Raw genomic sequence first — 15,498 nt, 5'->3', positions numbered from 1 at the left:
GGAGGATACGTTTCTTATGAGACAGCCAAAGCTTTTCCCTGGGTGAGAAATACTTTGAAGCCATGATGCAGCCTCATGTAATTCAAGCTGTTTGATTACATGGTATACTCAGGCCACTTGCCTTGCCCTGCAGTGCCAAATGATTTCAGCCCTCCTGAAAGTTCACCAAAGAAATCCCTGATTTTTACTCTCCTGGAAGCCTAATGAAAAGAACTGCCTACTGCTTAAGCAACTAAAAGCATCCCTCTCTTTTAAAAACGACCAGCAGAAGTAGATCATCTGACTGCAGGCCAGACTGCAATTCCATCAGTGCTATTAAAAAACAAAAGGTGGGTTTGAAGGACACTGTTGCCATTGCTCTGAAAAATAAAGCATTCTTCAGTGGGGAATGAACACCCACCATGACAAGATAGCTTCACTACAGCCTTAGAACTATCTCAGCTATAGCCTCATCAAAGACTGCAGCACATTTCAAACCCTGTATTTTTACTTTTTTGCCTTTCTCTGGCAGGCAGCAATCCCATTTATCTGAGACAGCACAAGGGCAAGGGAGTCCTCTCGCTCAGGCAGTTTTCTTGATGGGCTAGAAATGAGGCATCATCACTGCAGCCATCATGCCTTCCGTGCTGAACACAGCAGATGAAGCCTCATTATCCGCAATTGTAAGTAGAGTGGCAAAAAAGTCCCATTCTCTGTTTTCATGGACTTCTTGCACTGTGCAGCCTGCACAGCTATAAGGTCTTGATCCATGCAGACATAGAGAAACTGCCAGGATGGAGACTGCAACAGCAATTTCCACCGGCCACTGAACCTGTGTGCTACCAGTATTACTATTATTACGGCTGAGTTACTGTTAATGGCAAATGAGGAGCAGTTTATTATATTCACAGTCGGCCTCTGCAATAAGACTACCCTGCGTCTGCAAGTATGTCCCCCACTGGGGACAATGGCTGCATCTACAATATCTGTCACGTTGCTGCCTTTAAAAAGCTGTCGCCGTATCAAGAGCTTTGCGCGAGCATCAGCTGCTGTGCTGGCTGCCTCTGTTAGCCTGAGATGACAGCTTGGTCTGCGCCACCCTCATGCCCCAGGGACACAGAGCTGCCCTCCAGGTCACACCCTGACCTTGGGGACACCCTTTTGGAAAGCCCTGCCCGTGCCCATGCACTCAGGGGTCTCCCTCTCAGTCATCCGCAGCAGAATGGGAAAGCGCACCGGCTGTAAAAGCAGCGCACGAAGGAGGAGCGAAGGTAACGTAGCACGCGCTGCGTTAACAAGGTCGCGCGCAGGGTTGGCCGGGCTGCCAGCACCAGGGCTTGTTTTTGAGAGCTGAGCAGATGCTGCTTCCCAAACCAAAGTCAAACACGAGGCGCTCACTGACCCCACAACCGCTGGGCTTTGAGCTCAGTGGAAAGGGGGGTTCAGCAGAGCTGGAGGGAGGGAGAGAGAAGAGAAAGAGCAAAGCTGCAGTTTAAACAGGCATTGGAGCATGGTCCTGAGAGATCCCTAAAGAGCACTTTAGTGCTTCGGGAACAAGGAAACTAGTCCCACTGCTCAATTCTTTCTGTGTTCAAGCAAGCAGGACTTCATGCACTCTGCGTTAAAGATTTATGACTTTGCTATCAACCTGTCCTCTTAACCAGGGTAACCTCTCGACACCAGAATTTGGCCAGTTCTTGCAGAGAAGGCAGGAGCCATTTAGCCATAGGCAATGATGTGAAATTTAAGCAGCTCTGTATATAACCATCTCCGCCAGCCATGAAGCAAACCAAAGCAATCAGCACACTACATACATCCTGATGGCTCCAAGACACTGAGAGTATTGGGCCAAATTCCCCCAGCTGTGAGATCATCAGCGTCAATAAAAGTTGAGTTTGGGCCAATGTTTGCTAAATCCTTCAGGGAAACAGCAAGGTCAATTATTAGGCAGTTAACTATGTAGCAGGGATTACAGCACTGAGATCTTTACGAGATGTACTGCTAAAATCAGTGGGAGCAGAATCTGGCTGTCAATGTACAACACTTAATAAAGACTTCTCTTGATAAAAACTTTTTAGCAAAAGACATTCATAGCCCAGCATACTGAGGGCTCAGGATCCACTTCAAGCATTCTCCGCCAAGGACTGTGTCTCACAGCCCCCGATGGAGCTGTCCGAACTGCGCACAGGAGGAGCAAGTAAAGGCACGAAACCCCAGCAGGGTTTCTTTCATCTTTCTGAATATCCACCAGGAAAGGTCAGTTGTGCTCCAGAATAACGAAGAAACTTGATAACCATGAGCCAGTCCTACAGCCAGGAATCAATGAAAGCTCTGCTGTAAAGCTTCTCTCCCTGCCTACAGGATAATTTAAATTGTGCCCTTTCCCATGATCCAGCTACTATGAGCTGCCCTATCCTTCAAAACTGACTTTCAGTGACAAAAAGGGATGAGGGAGAAAATTCCTAAAGGTAGCTAAGTGCGCAAAGGACCGTCACTGGCTCCGGGTGGGGTTTGTGCTATCGCCACTCTCTGGCCTCGAGCCCTTCATCTGGGATGAAGCTCTTGGAGCTAAACCCATCTGTTTCCAACGGCTAAAATCAACCCTCCCTCCAAGCTCCCAGGAGCTTTGTCAACAGCTGGGGAGATTCCAGGTGGTCCCTTCTGGGCATCTCTTATTTATGAAACGCCACTCTGTGACACTTTGTGTGTTGCTGTCTGGCTCTGCATTTTCTCTTGCATTTGTGAATACTTGATCTGAACTGCTGTAGAGCTGCAACACACTGACCTGCGGAACTTGCTGCCGCGGGACACGGCTGCGAGCACCTCCAGCAGTTTCCAGAAAGGGTTAGAGATTTATACAAATAACAAACATCTCCAGAGAACAGTAAAAATTAGTAAGATAAACAAAAGTTTTGGAAAGAGCATGAACCCACAAGCTTTGGAGGGAAAGCCAAACTCTAACTGTTGCAAAGAAAAATAAATTCCCCCTGGAGACAGCCCTGCAGGCTTGAGGACTCCCTTCTCTGAAGCAGAGGGCAATGGCCTCTGCTGGAGACACTGTCTTGGGCTAGACAGACCCGCGGTCTGATCCAGAGTGGCTGTTCCTAGAAAAGCTTTAACTAATGTGAACAATGCATCTTGCTCTTGGCTTCAAATACAGATCAGCTGCTGAAAATATGGAAATACTTTCTATACTGAGCAAAGTATGCGTAGGCAAGAAGAAGGCCTCCTGTCAAAGCGCTGCATGGGGCTTAATCATTCGGCTCCCAATTAGCAAGAGCTGTTCATCTAAAGTCCCATGCAACGTTTCAGGAAAGTTAGCCCACATTCAGACAGTTCTCAAAACAGATTTGACTATTTTAAAACTTACACATGAAGCTTTTTTAACCAAAGAAAACTGAACTGCTTGGACTGAACACATCCCTGGAGTCCAGGAGGCAACGGTAGGATTAATCTGGTCCGTATTATTTCTCTTTCTTCTTCCTTTAGCAAAGGCCTCTCCTTCCCCTTCCCCACAACAGATTTTCAGAGTTGGTTCAGCATAACCTATTTCCCTGCCTACCTTCTTTCATCAAAGCCTCATTTTATTTTGTTTTGTTTTTGCATGATGTAGCATTTTGGCTTTTTACAACGCAGAAGCAGAACAGAAGCAACATCGGAGGTGAGCAGAGAAAGGCACAACAAAGGCCCCCGCGTTATCCCATCGCACACACAGCAAATCGAGACAGACATCGACTTGTCCAGCGTCAGAGAGGAGGCCTGTGCAGAGATGAAAGCAGGACTCTCATTTTCCAAACGCTTCACCGGTGTGTTTCACACACAGCCATCCCTTTGTTTGCTGAAACAACATCATCCTCTGATTTTTTGTCTTAATACTTTTGGCCTCCCCTTGTCCTTCTCTCTCCGTTATTGTTTCTTTCTGCATTTTTACCTCAATTGTTTACTCTGTGTGTGTGTTAAGCCCCTTCTAACTCCTCCCTTTATTTCCCGTCTTTGTCCCTGCGGAGCCGTGAGCGCGGCACTCCACGTCGGACGCTCCAAGCGCTGCAAGCCACGCAGGGGCTCAGGAAGGGCCTTTGCCCTGGGATTTTGCTGCTAAGGCTCATTGGTTCCGGGGTGGAGAGGCCACCGCGTGGCATAAACATTTTGCTCAACAGAAGCAACATGTGCTCGGGACAAGTATTTTAGCACCATCTGGGCAGAGCTAAATGGGCCAGGACACCCTGCGCATTTGCTGCAGGCTCCTCTGCCGTGCGTGTTCCTACGAGCGAGCACGGCAGCAGCCGGTTTTGCCAGCAGCCCACAAGGCTCCAGGCCTGCCTTCGCCTCCGCCGGCCACGCAGGAGCAGGGTTTGACCCAGCAGAGGAAGGAAGGAATGACTGAGCTGCCTGAATCTAGAGGCAACCCCTGCTAGCAAGGATACAAGATTAATCTGCAAAAATCATTACCAAGTATTACTGAAGATACACCCAGAGCTATGCACTTCACTAACAAAACCTACTATCTTCCTTAATAACCAATAAAAAGTAATATCCCACCTCGCAGGAAGCATTTATGCCCCTGGGACTGCAGGTGCAGCAGGGAGAGGTGGAAAGGCAGGTTAAATGAAAGTGACAGCACCGGGACAGTGACAGTGGCCATCGCCCTCCTTCCCCAGTTTGCTTTGCGGTGCAGGAGCTTCCCGCTCGGTGCTCCTGATGGTTCCATAGGGATCGGAGCCAGGGCAGCAAAGGGGCTGCCTCCAGCCGGCACAGCCGGAGCAGTCAGCGCGGCCGCGGCACTGCTCGTGCAGGGGAAGAGCTGAGGTTGACATGGGCACTGCCGCTGTGTTCCACAGCCGCCCAGCCCACACTGGCTGCTCTTCCAACCTCGTGGAGAGCAGGGATATAGCCGGCTCTCAGCTGTGCAATGGAAACGCCAACAGTCCCCTGGGACGTCAGTAGCTCAGTGATGTATTTCCTGCTATATACCTGAGGACCCACAGTGCATTTAAGCTTATGGCTAACCTCTCCTTATTTTAGTACATTTAAGTGTAATAAGCATAGGATTATAGACAAATAGGAATGAAGATGATATGCCCACCAGGTATCTGATGGAGAATCCAACTCCAAATCTGCTATGAATCTGATTTCCATTATTTCTGCTAGTCTTGCACAGGATAAATGCTTTTATGACACCAGGTCTAACTCATGGACTGATGTGGAAATCCATGCCACAGCCTCACTTTCCTGGTGACCTCTTTGAAACTCTCAAGAACCATGGAAACCCAATAGATAGTCTGCATATAAGACAAATACCACTGGATAACGTGCCAAACACTTTGTCCCAGCTGAGGCAAAGGTTGTGTTCATTAACTAGTTGCATTTATTCTAAAATATAAAAATAAATCTCATTTCATATGTAATACTTAGACTCAGTCCAAGAATAATATAATTTTCTCCATTTTCTTCATTCGGTTCTTCCGTCTATTAATTATATCCCACTATTGCTTGCTGGAACATCCTTCTGGTCACAGCTTTTGGGTAACAATACTCCCAGCTTCCTCAGCCCCAAAGTTCTGCAAGTGCTTGTCAGAGATCCAGCAGCTTTTTTAACTCTTCCCTACTGGAAAGTCGGCATCTCCAATTGCTGCTTGGCTCCTTGCAAAGGGCCAGCCACAGGGAATGCAGCCCTGGCCCTCCCCTGCGCTCCCTGCTCCAGAACGGCGGGCTCTGGGGGAACTTGCTAATTGCTGAGATTGTTATTCCTTCCACGAGGCACTTGGCAGCACCGAGGCTCAGAGCACAGCCTTTGAACGTCCGCACATTTAAACAGTAGCCTCAGCTTGAGAGCTGGCCAAAGAACAAGGCCTGCACAGATATAGAGCTGCTCGCATCCAGCGGGCGAGTTCATTAGCCCCTGGGCACACGTGGCCTCTAAGAAGCGACGTTCAGCGCGTTGTACCCTGCAGCCTGTGCAGCCCCCCTCAGCCAGCAGCCACACTTGGCCTTTTTGTACGCGGTACAAAACTACGCAAAGCAGGAGAAGGGCACGGAGTTATCGCACCATCCATGGCAAGGGCTCTGCTTCACCTCCATTCCTTCGGGATTCACTTCCCTGCATTTCAAACAAACGCTAACGGAGATGCTAAGAGAATGCGACGACTGCGGCAGTCTTTTATGAATTTCCTTTTTATTTTCACCAGGGCCTTGGAATCAGGCTGAGATCTTTGAGTTCCTCCCCTCAGAGAAATAATTAGACATTATAGGTAGCCCCGTGGATCGCACATCTGACTGCTAGTCATAAGACTTGGCTCCATTTGTGCTTCTGCATCTCAGTGGCTTTGTGATCCTGAACAAGCTGCTTTAACAGCTCCAGATCTTGGTTCTCCGCTCCACAGAGTGGGAATAATGACTGCCACATTACTAAAGCACATTCAGGTCCACAGGCCTCAAAAGTACCTTACAAATGTGAATTAATTTTGCCTCAAAACCCCCTTCTGAGGCAGGGAGAGGCTTTCACAGACAGCAGAGTGAGACACGGTCACTGGGAAAGACTTGCTCCAGCAAGTACAGGCCTTCTCTGGGCAGAAAGGGGCAACATAGAGAATTTGGAAAGAAAGTGGGTCACTGACAAAAAACCTTGTGTTTTATTTTTCAAGTGTGCGAGGGACGGATCCACTGCCCCAGAGAAAAAGGAACATATTCAGCACCTTGAGCTTTCAGTTGCTAAATACCTTCCTCCTGCAGCTTCTGCTGCACTTCAGTGACCACCCAAATGCAACAGCCTTTTGCAGTATTAGTAGAGAGCTACGGGCCATTTGTAACCTGAAATAGTACTTTAAGGATAGCCATGCTTTCTAGTGGGCATGAATATTTTCTTTTCACTTCACTCCCTTCTCAATTACAATCGGATTCTTTACAGCTTTCCTTAGAACTTTATAATCCCATAAAAAGTTTAAAGCTGCTCACAGATTTCTATAGGAAGGATCTAAGTCCTCCACGAAATCCTACAGGCTGCGCATCACACAGCACCTCATCCTCTATTAAATTAGGTAGGTTAGAATAATTTCCTTAAACTGGCATCAATTTGAGCAAAGTGCTTTTTTCCAGAAATGGGCAGCAGGGTATCAGGCAGCCCCATAACTCATAAGGTGCTGTGAGATGAGTTTCCCTAAGTCCCAGGGCCTAGAGGTCCCCGGCCAACAGTCACTCTCTGTGAAAATAATACATAAAACAAACAAGATTAAAATAAAATAAAATAAAATAAAATAAAATAAAATAAAATAAAATAAAATAAAATAAAATAAAATAAAATAAAATAAAATAAAATAAAATAAAATAAAATAAAATAAAATAAAATGCTAATTACGTACAACATTCAGGAGGCAGTTTGCTGAAACGCCAGCCTTACAAAGAACCATATGCTGGCGCCTCAAGTGTGCTTTGCAAACATCTGCCTCTCAGGGGGATTTCACGCCAGACAGTAAGAAAGCAACTTTAATTAGAGGCCAATTGAGATCCTCGTCTCAGGGCCTGCGACTTCCCTAAAAAGCAAAAAATTGCAAACAAACAGAGTGACTGTATTTACCCCCACATTGAAAACCAATCTGCACCTTCTCTCTTTCACTGCAGAAATCTTTTTTTTTTTTTTTAATTTTTCTGCCAGGGTTTAACCTGCCCTGTCCTAACACACACACGTGCTGATGAAGGTCCCACTGGCTTCAAGAGACTCACGGCCAAGGAGGGAAGGTTGAGCCTAGTGTGTCAAGACGGATTTTAAGTCAGTCACCTTTGATTTTGGCTCACGTAACATCCACAAACACATCTCACTATTCACTAGGCTTCCTTTGCCCTCCGTCTCACCTCATCTCATTTCAAATCCCATCTGATCTGGTACATCTACTCATTTGCTCACCCGCCTGGGCTCCTGATTTTCTATCTGCTTGGGCTTATGCTTGCGCCTCCTGGGCTTACATTTGCACTGATAGTGTCATTTTGGGGAGCCGATTTAATTTAAAAAGAAAACAAAACAAAAATCAACAACGGCAACTCAAGGGGGATGAAGTCCTGGCTGAACAGCCCAACTCGCAGCCTGTCGAGGAGTCTTCCCCTCCCAGGCAGCTATTTGCCTGAATTGCCCAGTTAGGGATAAATTAAGATCCATGTCCTGAGTCCTTGAAATTGTGCACGCAAGGAGAGGTCATGCCCGACGGCTGCATGGATGGCAGGGGCTGTCCCCGCCAGGTGAGGGACATGGGACATCCTGGCACAGGAGGGGATGGGGCACAGGGCTGCCTGGGGCCCATATGGCTGCCACAGACATGTGTACACTGTGGCTGCCCCCTCCTCGCCTTATTTCCATCGGGCCTTCGCCTCTGCAAACGAATCCAAAGACAGTGGCAGCGGGTCCGGGACCCGCTCTCGCCCCCCGCAGCCAGGCTGCTCCTCGCTAGTTAAGCGCCAAGCCACAAACCAGCTACGGCTCCTCCAAGAGACCCCAAGGAGACCTTGAGCGGTGAGGACTTCTCACCCCGCACCGCGTCCTCGATCTGCACAGAGCCAGGGCAAGGAGAGGGTAAGGCGCTCCCAAGACTGAATAATTTATCTGCCTCTCATCCTGGTGCCCACTCAACATTAACGAAAGTCATTTTACGGGTGGCTGGGCCAGGCCAGCGCCACAAAACCTCCTGGCTGCCCAGCTGCCCCTCGCGCTCGCATCTGGCCGCCGTCCCGCCACGCAGCCCCCCGGGACGCTGCCCGCGGGCGAAGCCGCGAGGGCCGCGAGGAGCTCCGCGCACGGCCGGGGCCTCAGCCTGGCACTGCTGGACATGCTGCTCCCCTAACGAGCTAACACGGGACACTGTGATCACTCTGGAAAGCAAAGCGCCTTCCTGATTTCTAGAAAGGGCCTGGCCGTGTTTTTCTTTCTTTCTTGACTTACTATTTTTATTTCTCTCTCTATAAAGAAATGCCAATTAAATCACTGCCTGTCTCTGTTTAATCATGTTCGTCTGCTGTTTTTTCGCAGTCACTTGCTAACATCAGCATAGCCCCCTCTTACCCAAATCTCTTCTGCACGCGAGTATAAATGTTTACAGCCCTAGGACGTACTGGTGCAGGAAGCCTGACATTTCTGTGGGAGCACCCTGCGACGTTACGTCAAGTCAACCAGCAAAGCATCACCAGTGGGCTGAAAACGCAGCTTTCTTTAAGTCTTCTTCAACTAAGGACTCGTGTAAAGAGATGACTGAGATTAAAAGCAGCCTCGCTAACTGTCTGGATCTCTTCCTGGACCAGCAGCCCTTAAATTCACTGAATTTATTCTCAGCAGAAGGTAGAGTTACACAAAGCCACCAGGCAGTCTTCAGAGATGGAGAATACGCGCTAATCTCATCTCGCATATCCTATTAGGCCGTGAGACTGGATGTCAGAGTTACCCAAAACACGTTCTTCATCCCAAATGCACTTTTCTTTAGGGAAAGGACTAAAACATATCTAACCAGATTATTGCCCAAACTCAATAAATTGGCTTCTCTACACTGAGGGGGAGCTCTTGGTTGCACAAATAACTGGCTACAGGTTAATGAAATCTGACTGCTCTCCAGAGGGTGCAAGCTGTTGCTGCAGAGATCCCTGACAGCTGGACTCAATACATCTCTAAACTGCAGCAAAATAAATAATTTTGGGCCTCTCTTTCTAACCCACTACTCTAAATAGCACTGCCAGGTTGTAAATACAGAAGCCACAGACCTGACATTGTCCCCTTATTTTTGCAACAGAGCTGATGCAAATTATTATTTTTTTTTTTTTTACCTTCTCCTCAGATTGCTTTATCAAGTCCTTCTCCCACACACATCTTCTCTTCCTGCAAAGGAGGACTTTACTGGTTGGTGTTTCCCGTGATTTCAGTTTCATAAGGCTGCAAGCTCTGCAAACACCACCAATTCTGCGCAGGAAGAAACGCTCACACACCAAGCGTTGGTAATAGTCCACAAAGCTCATTAGAAAGGTCTCACAAATAAAGTGAAATGAGGCTTTGATCGCAGCCCTGACCTAGCGCATCCTGCGATTCTCACCCAGGATCCTGCTGCAAGCGGCTATGGTTGAATACAAGGCACAGCAACAGGCCGCAGTCCGAATGAGCTTAGGCTACAAAAAGAGCCTGATTACCTACAGTAGGCTGGAGACAAAAAGACTCTTCCTTTCCTCATTCTTTCCCATCTCCTACCAGAGACAAAATTTCACTCCTTCAACTGCACCACTTTTAATAATCAATTCTACTATTTTTGCTCAGCCAGGAATCCATCCTGCATTCAAATCACATGTTAAATGTCCCTGCTGTCCAACACAAGCACGCGCCCACACACGCGCATTTGTATTTCAGTTCTAATTTTGCTGATGGAAGGATAGACCTTGTCAATGTTTCTGGCCTACGACTCAGCCCCAGGTCTTCATGACCTTTTCCTGCAAACCCCAGCGCTGCTGCTGAAATGACTTGTCCATTATGCTAGTTATTCAATAACTCTTAGGCACTACCATGCTAATCCACTCTTGAATTAACGACAATTCACAGGCAGAAGTCAATAAAACGTTAGGACCAATTACAAAACAAAAGCAGCAGATTAGCCACACAAAGGAAAAGAAAGAAATCCACTGATATTTTCCTGCCTGCTTCCAAAGCAAAGGCAGGATGAAAGACGAGCTAGAGAGTACAGATTCATCATGCTTCGGCTTCGTTATTATAATAATTAATTTATATTAGCAGGTGCACACTAACAGGCCGTGTTTCCACCCCTCTGCCACCACCAGCTGGTGCGCCATGGCCACGTCAGTCGCAGGAAGGGGAGCTGTGCTGATGCTCCCTCCCTCCCTGCTGCATCTGCCTCCTGCCTCACGCAGCTCCGTGCGGAGGGTCCCTGCCGGGCCCCGAGCTGGGCAGACCCGTCGCACGCAGCCCCTCCTGGCCGCCTCCCGCCCTCCGAACAGCCGGGCCTGGAAGAACCAAACTGGCCACTGCGCGTCCCCTGGTTGCTGGTGACCGTGTGATGTAAGAGCACAGACCTCGTGGCTCATCCTGCCACTGATGGGGCCACCCTTGGCCAGGGCTGTACTGGCCGCACTGGAGCGACGCGGGTGAAGAAGGGCCGGAGCAGGGGGAGAAGTTGCAGCCCGTGGCTAAGGATCCCTACGCACACAGACAGAAAGCAGACCCTGCTAAACTGTGCAGGGAAGAAACATGCCAGAAGTTGTTGTTATGGAAGAGATTTAAAATAGGAAGGTAAAATTAACTTCATCAGCTGATACAACAAAACAGGATTTTAGTCAGGACCTTTGCAATTAAATGTGCTAGAAAGGTGGCAAGGGCCTTCCAACCAGAACTCCTCTCCTAAGGAAAGTGCCCCAGGGTCATTCTTGAATACACAGGCTGTAGTTTACATCTCATCCAGCGGGTCCCACCACAAGAACTGGCTTGGGGCCCACTACTTGGGTTTGGACTATCATCTGGAACTGAGCGGGATAGAAGGAAGCACATTTGAAAGTCACTGGTGATGCCTCCTAAACCACTCAGAACCAGATTTTTCTTGATCCTTTTGGCAACACCTGCTTAAAATGCACCTGATAAAAATGCAGCCCATGTAAAGATTAGCCAGTTTCTGGCAAGCCATATCAAATGCCACAATATCCATTTATAGCAAGGCATGTATTAACTCCAGAAAGTCGAGGTACATGAGACTGACTACTCATGAAAGCTACAGGATAAAGCAGGCGTGATGTGCCTGTGAATACATAACGCCTATTGAACTGTTATGGAAAGAAATTCACCATGCTGGAGAAAGGATAAAATTCAATTTTATCCTAAGTGGTATATTTATTGGCTTTAATGATATAGACAAACAGCCCTTCACGGCCATGAAATGTTTCTTTGGAAATGGTTTGTGAACTCATACACAAAGAGGGGAAAAATGGAGATAAATAATCTCTTCTTCCTCTGTACTAAAGAGCTACAGTACTAAGCTCACTGCCTGCTCTAAGACTACTGACAATTAAGAATGTATCACCCTGAGAAATATCACTATCTAATCCATCCATTACCATCATTTTCAGCCTGCACAACACAGCCATGCACAAAAATCCTATATTATGGGAACAAACATCCATTCAAGCCAAAATGAGAAGTCAGCTGAGCACATAAATTGCCCAGATTCTACCCTAGGACAAGAATAATTATCTTTCCAAATCCACTTTAAACCCCTCAGTAAAGAATACTTTCCTAAGAAGTCAAGCCCTGATGAGAGCTAATACTTTTAAATGAACCTGTATTACTGCCCAAATATTAAGAGCTGTTTTAGCACCTCCCATCAGAAGAATGCAGTCTGCAGAACTGCCCCCGCCTGCACTTCTATAGATCATCTCCTAAGTGTTCTGGAAGTCATATGACTTTGTGGCTTTGAAAGGCTACACTTTGATGTTCAATAGACAGATGTCTGCATAAAAAAGAAAAGAGGGGAGGGATGGGGGTGAAGTCCAAGCTCTACTCAGTGAGAATTAATTGACAAAGCAGCAGTGAGCAAAACAGCAACAAGCATGTGCATGGAGACTAAATAAGCAAGAGCAGCTGAGCTACCCTCTCGCCCTACACTTCTAAGTAACTTGGCACAGTAATGAAGCTGCAAAAATTGAGGAGCCCTGGCTTGCTGCAGCCTGCTCAGAGACATGGCTGTGCAACCACTGGTACTGCTGTGAGCTCTGAAGCACGGGGCGCAGCTAGAAAAGAGGTACCACCAGAACAGCGATATTGGGGGCTGGAACACCAGTGGGATCCTTTGGTGTCGATTGTTTGAGGAATGGTGTGTTGTAAGCTTATGCTACCAATGTCACTGCTGTTCCAGGGATAAACAGAAGGCTTCTGCTGTCAGTGTTTTCAATCCAGCACTTTTCACAAGCGCTGCTATTCAATTACAATGATTGTTTTGTTAAGTGTGGTTCAGCTCTGAAAACTGACTCCATAAAAACAGGATCATGGAGTTCATGTTTATTGCAGCTCAATGATTTCCAGATCAAATGCATTCAGTTTACAAGTAAAAAAGATGCTTGGTTTGTTTTTCCAACTACCAGGTCTAAGAACCCATGCTGGGATCTCAAAGTTAAGTTGTCATCTTTCTGGCTTACGCAATTGCGAGAGGAACCAAAAAGAATTCGGCTCGCCCACTCCCGGAGCTGCAATGGATTTCCAGCTTCAACAGAAATTATAACAAATGAAAATGAAGACAATATTTTCAAACCCACTTATCTAATTCTACGCTTTATGACTCCAGGAAGGTAATATGATTTTTAAAAGCTGCTCCAAGGGCAACTTGAAATGACAAGACTTAAGCACCACTTAAAATTTTACTGCATATTTAGGTATCTAAATAGCAAGAGCCTAACTTTAGGCACCCATTTTTCAAAACTCTTCTCCTTAATTTAGTCAGCAAATTAATCAGATCTGCATATGATTACACATAGAATATAGATCATACCAGTAGGAAGGTGCTATTTTTATATAGACATTTCTCAGAGCAGAATTGCATGTTAAACCAGAATTTATGAGTCTGCAAGCTGAGTCCATATTAACTATTTGAAAGCTGTAAATTGTTGCATTAGAGACATAATCAATGTGCCATACATGGACACACGGGTATATATGTGTCCTAAGCATTCATCTAGCTGTCTGCCTGGGTGTTGTAAAGTTTAGCATGTTTCCCTTATGACGATTCCTACAGGTCTTAATTGAATGAATCTGAATTGTTGTTATGAATATGAAAGAACTAGGCTGTTCTCAGAGCAGTAAAACTCTCAAAACCTGTTTTGGTATGGGTTAGCTTTCTCCAGCACTGACAAAACAATCTCTGAGTCTTTGTCACGTCCCCTGTGACTTCCCTCACACTGCACTTCTCTGATGCCAGGGCCAGATAGGACACTCATTTGGGCTTCTCTGTCCCACAATGGATCTGCATGAAAGTTTTGGCAATGCCCCATCTCGCAAAGCTGTATTCCCCCTTCAACCTGTGCTGATGCTGGTCAGCAGGTCCCTTTCCTACAGGAGGAGCCACATCCGGAGAGATAAGGGTTGCTGAAGCACCTTGTTTCTCAGGTGAAGTCAAGTGTGTGCCCTGCCTGAGTGCTGCTGCTTGGACCCCAGTATTATGGCTGCTCCAGGAAAGGATTTGAAGAAGTACTAGCTAACATCTCTACATGAAATATGGGCTTCCTGAGAGGAAAGCTAGGGAATTTTTGCCCCCATCAACCACAACTGCCATGAAGAGTTGCCCCATGACTCATGATACAACCATGTCAGTGCTGACCACCCAGTCTGGATCTGGGCTCTGCCTGCTCCTGCCTTACACCTCCAGGAGATGATGGGAATGTCTGATGGCAGTCAAAGAGATAATACAGAAGAGTTTACAGGAAAAGGGGGCTGAGAATAAAAGCTGGGAGCACTGCCAGCATTTGCAGATGTACTGAGTTAATCAGTTTGGAGGAACTTTCCAAACTTTTGGCCAGCTCTGCACACCCGGCCTTTCTGCACTGGTTTCAGAAGCTGGAGGTGCCTGTTTGCATGGGTGGACCTACCAGATCAACTTACAGTAAGGCTTATACTGCTGCTGTGGGCCCTCCCCATCTCCGGTTCCCTTCCAGCAAGGACAAAGAAGGGTGTTCAATTAAATCTAAGTGTTACCATTTTTAGCTAAGTGCAAAATTGTTGATTTGGAAAGTGTGTGCCTGGCTTCCATCATTAAGGAGCACTGCAATCAGTGTAGCATCAGGCCAGTTATGGTTGTTATGGGAGTGAGAAATGTACTTCTGTGCTCTGGTCCTACTTATGTATTCAGGTATAAAGCAAAGGAAAATGCGGCAGCAAATGCTAATTGTGTTGCTTAGGACATGTTCACTCGTAAGGAGCTCCTTCCAGCGCCCCTTCAATCACAGAGCTATTTAATGCCAGACAATTGCTGGTCTTTTCCACTTCAAACCCAGGCAAGTTCTCAACCACGATGATGAAATCTGCTTGGATAGTTTAGAAACCTGCAGTCGAGCAAACAATGTTGCTGCTCCATCAAACAAGCCATTGCTAACTTGTCTTCATAAGCTATCCTGGCAACTCTGAAATGAATATAGCAAAAAGGTATGACTGCTTGTGGCTCACTATCTTACAGCTAGTTTATTCCAGCATGTAATCACAGCTTGTGCTATGTGAGTCATCCTAATCTAAGGATGCAAATAAAAAACGAAAAAAAAAAAAAAGAAAAACCCACAGAATACAGTATTTTTCCTTTCAGGATTCTATCTTGCTTTCTCTTAGTATGCTTCAAGCAGACGGTGCCTTGAGAGCTGGGGGCTGTGGCGCCAGGCAACATCTTCAAGGCCTAATGACAAAGGCAGCCGCTGGCAGCAGTCCCTGATGCAGGGGATGGACAGCGTTGGGAAGAGCTGCCTTGGAGCAGGGGGATGGTTTTGTCCAATATGTAGGCAATATTTCCCTGAAGAATAACAGTC

At 46.9% G+C, this 15,498-nt stretch overlaps 1 protein-coding gene across 5 annotated transcripts in view; it reads right to left on the bottom strand.

Moving 5' to 3' along the window:
* Nucleotides 1–15,498, bottom strand: part of KALRN (kalirin RhoGEF kinase) — a 467,999-nt gene that overhangs the window by 315,885 nt on the left and 136,616 nt on the right. The gene's annotated exons all lie outside the window — the stretch shown is intronic.

This window comes from Tinamus guttatus, unplaced genomic scaffold (assembly GCF_059628265.1).
Source record: "Tinamus guttatus ecotype Peru unplaced genomic scaffold, ASM5962826v1 Tinamus_guttatus_pri_ptg000060l, whole genome shotgun sequence".
NCBI classification, from domain to species: domain Eukaryota; kingdom Metazoa; phylum Chordata; class Aves; order Tinamiformes; family Tinamidae; genus Tinamus; species Tinamus guttatus.
Note: the sequence above shows the minus strand (reverse complement) of the source record. Positions and strands in the feature narration are given on the sequence as shown.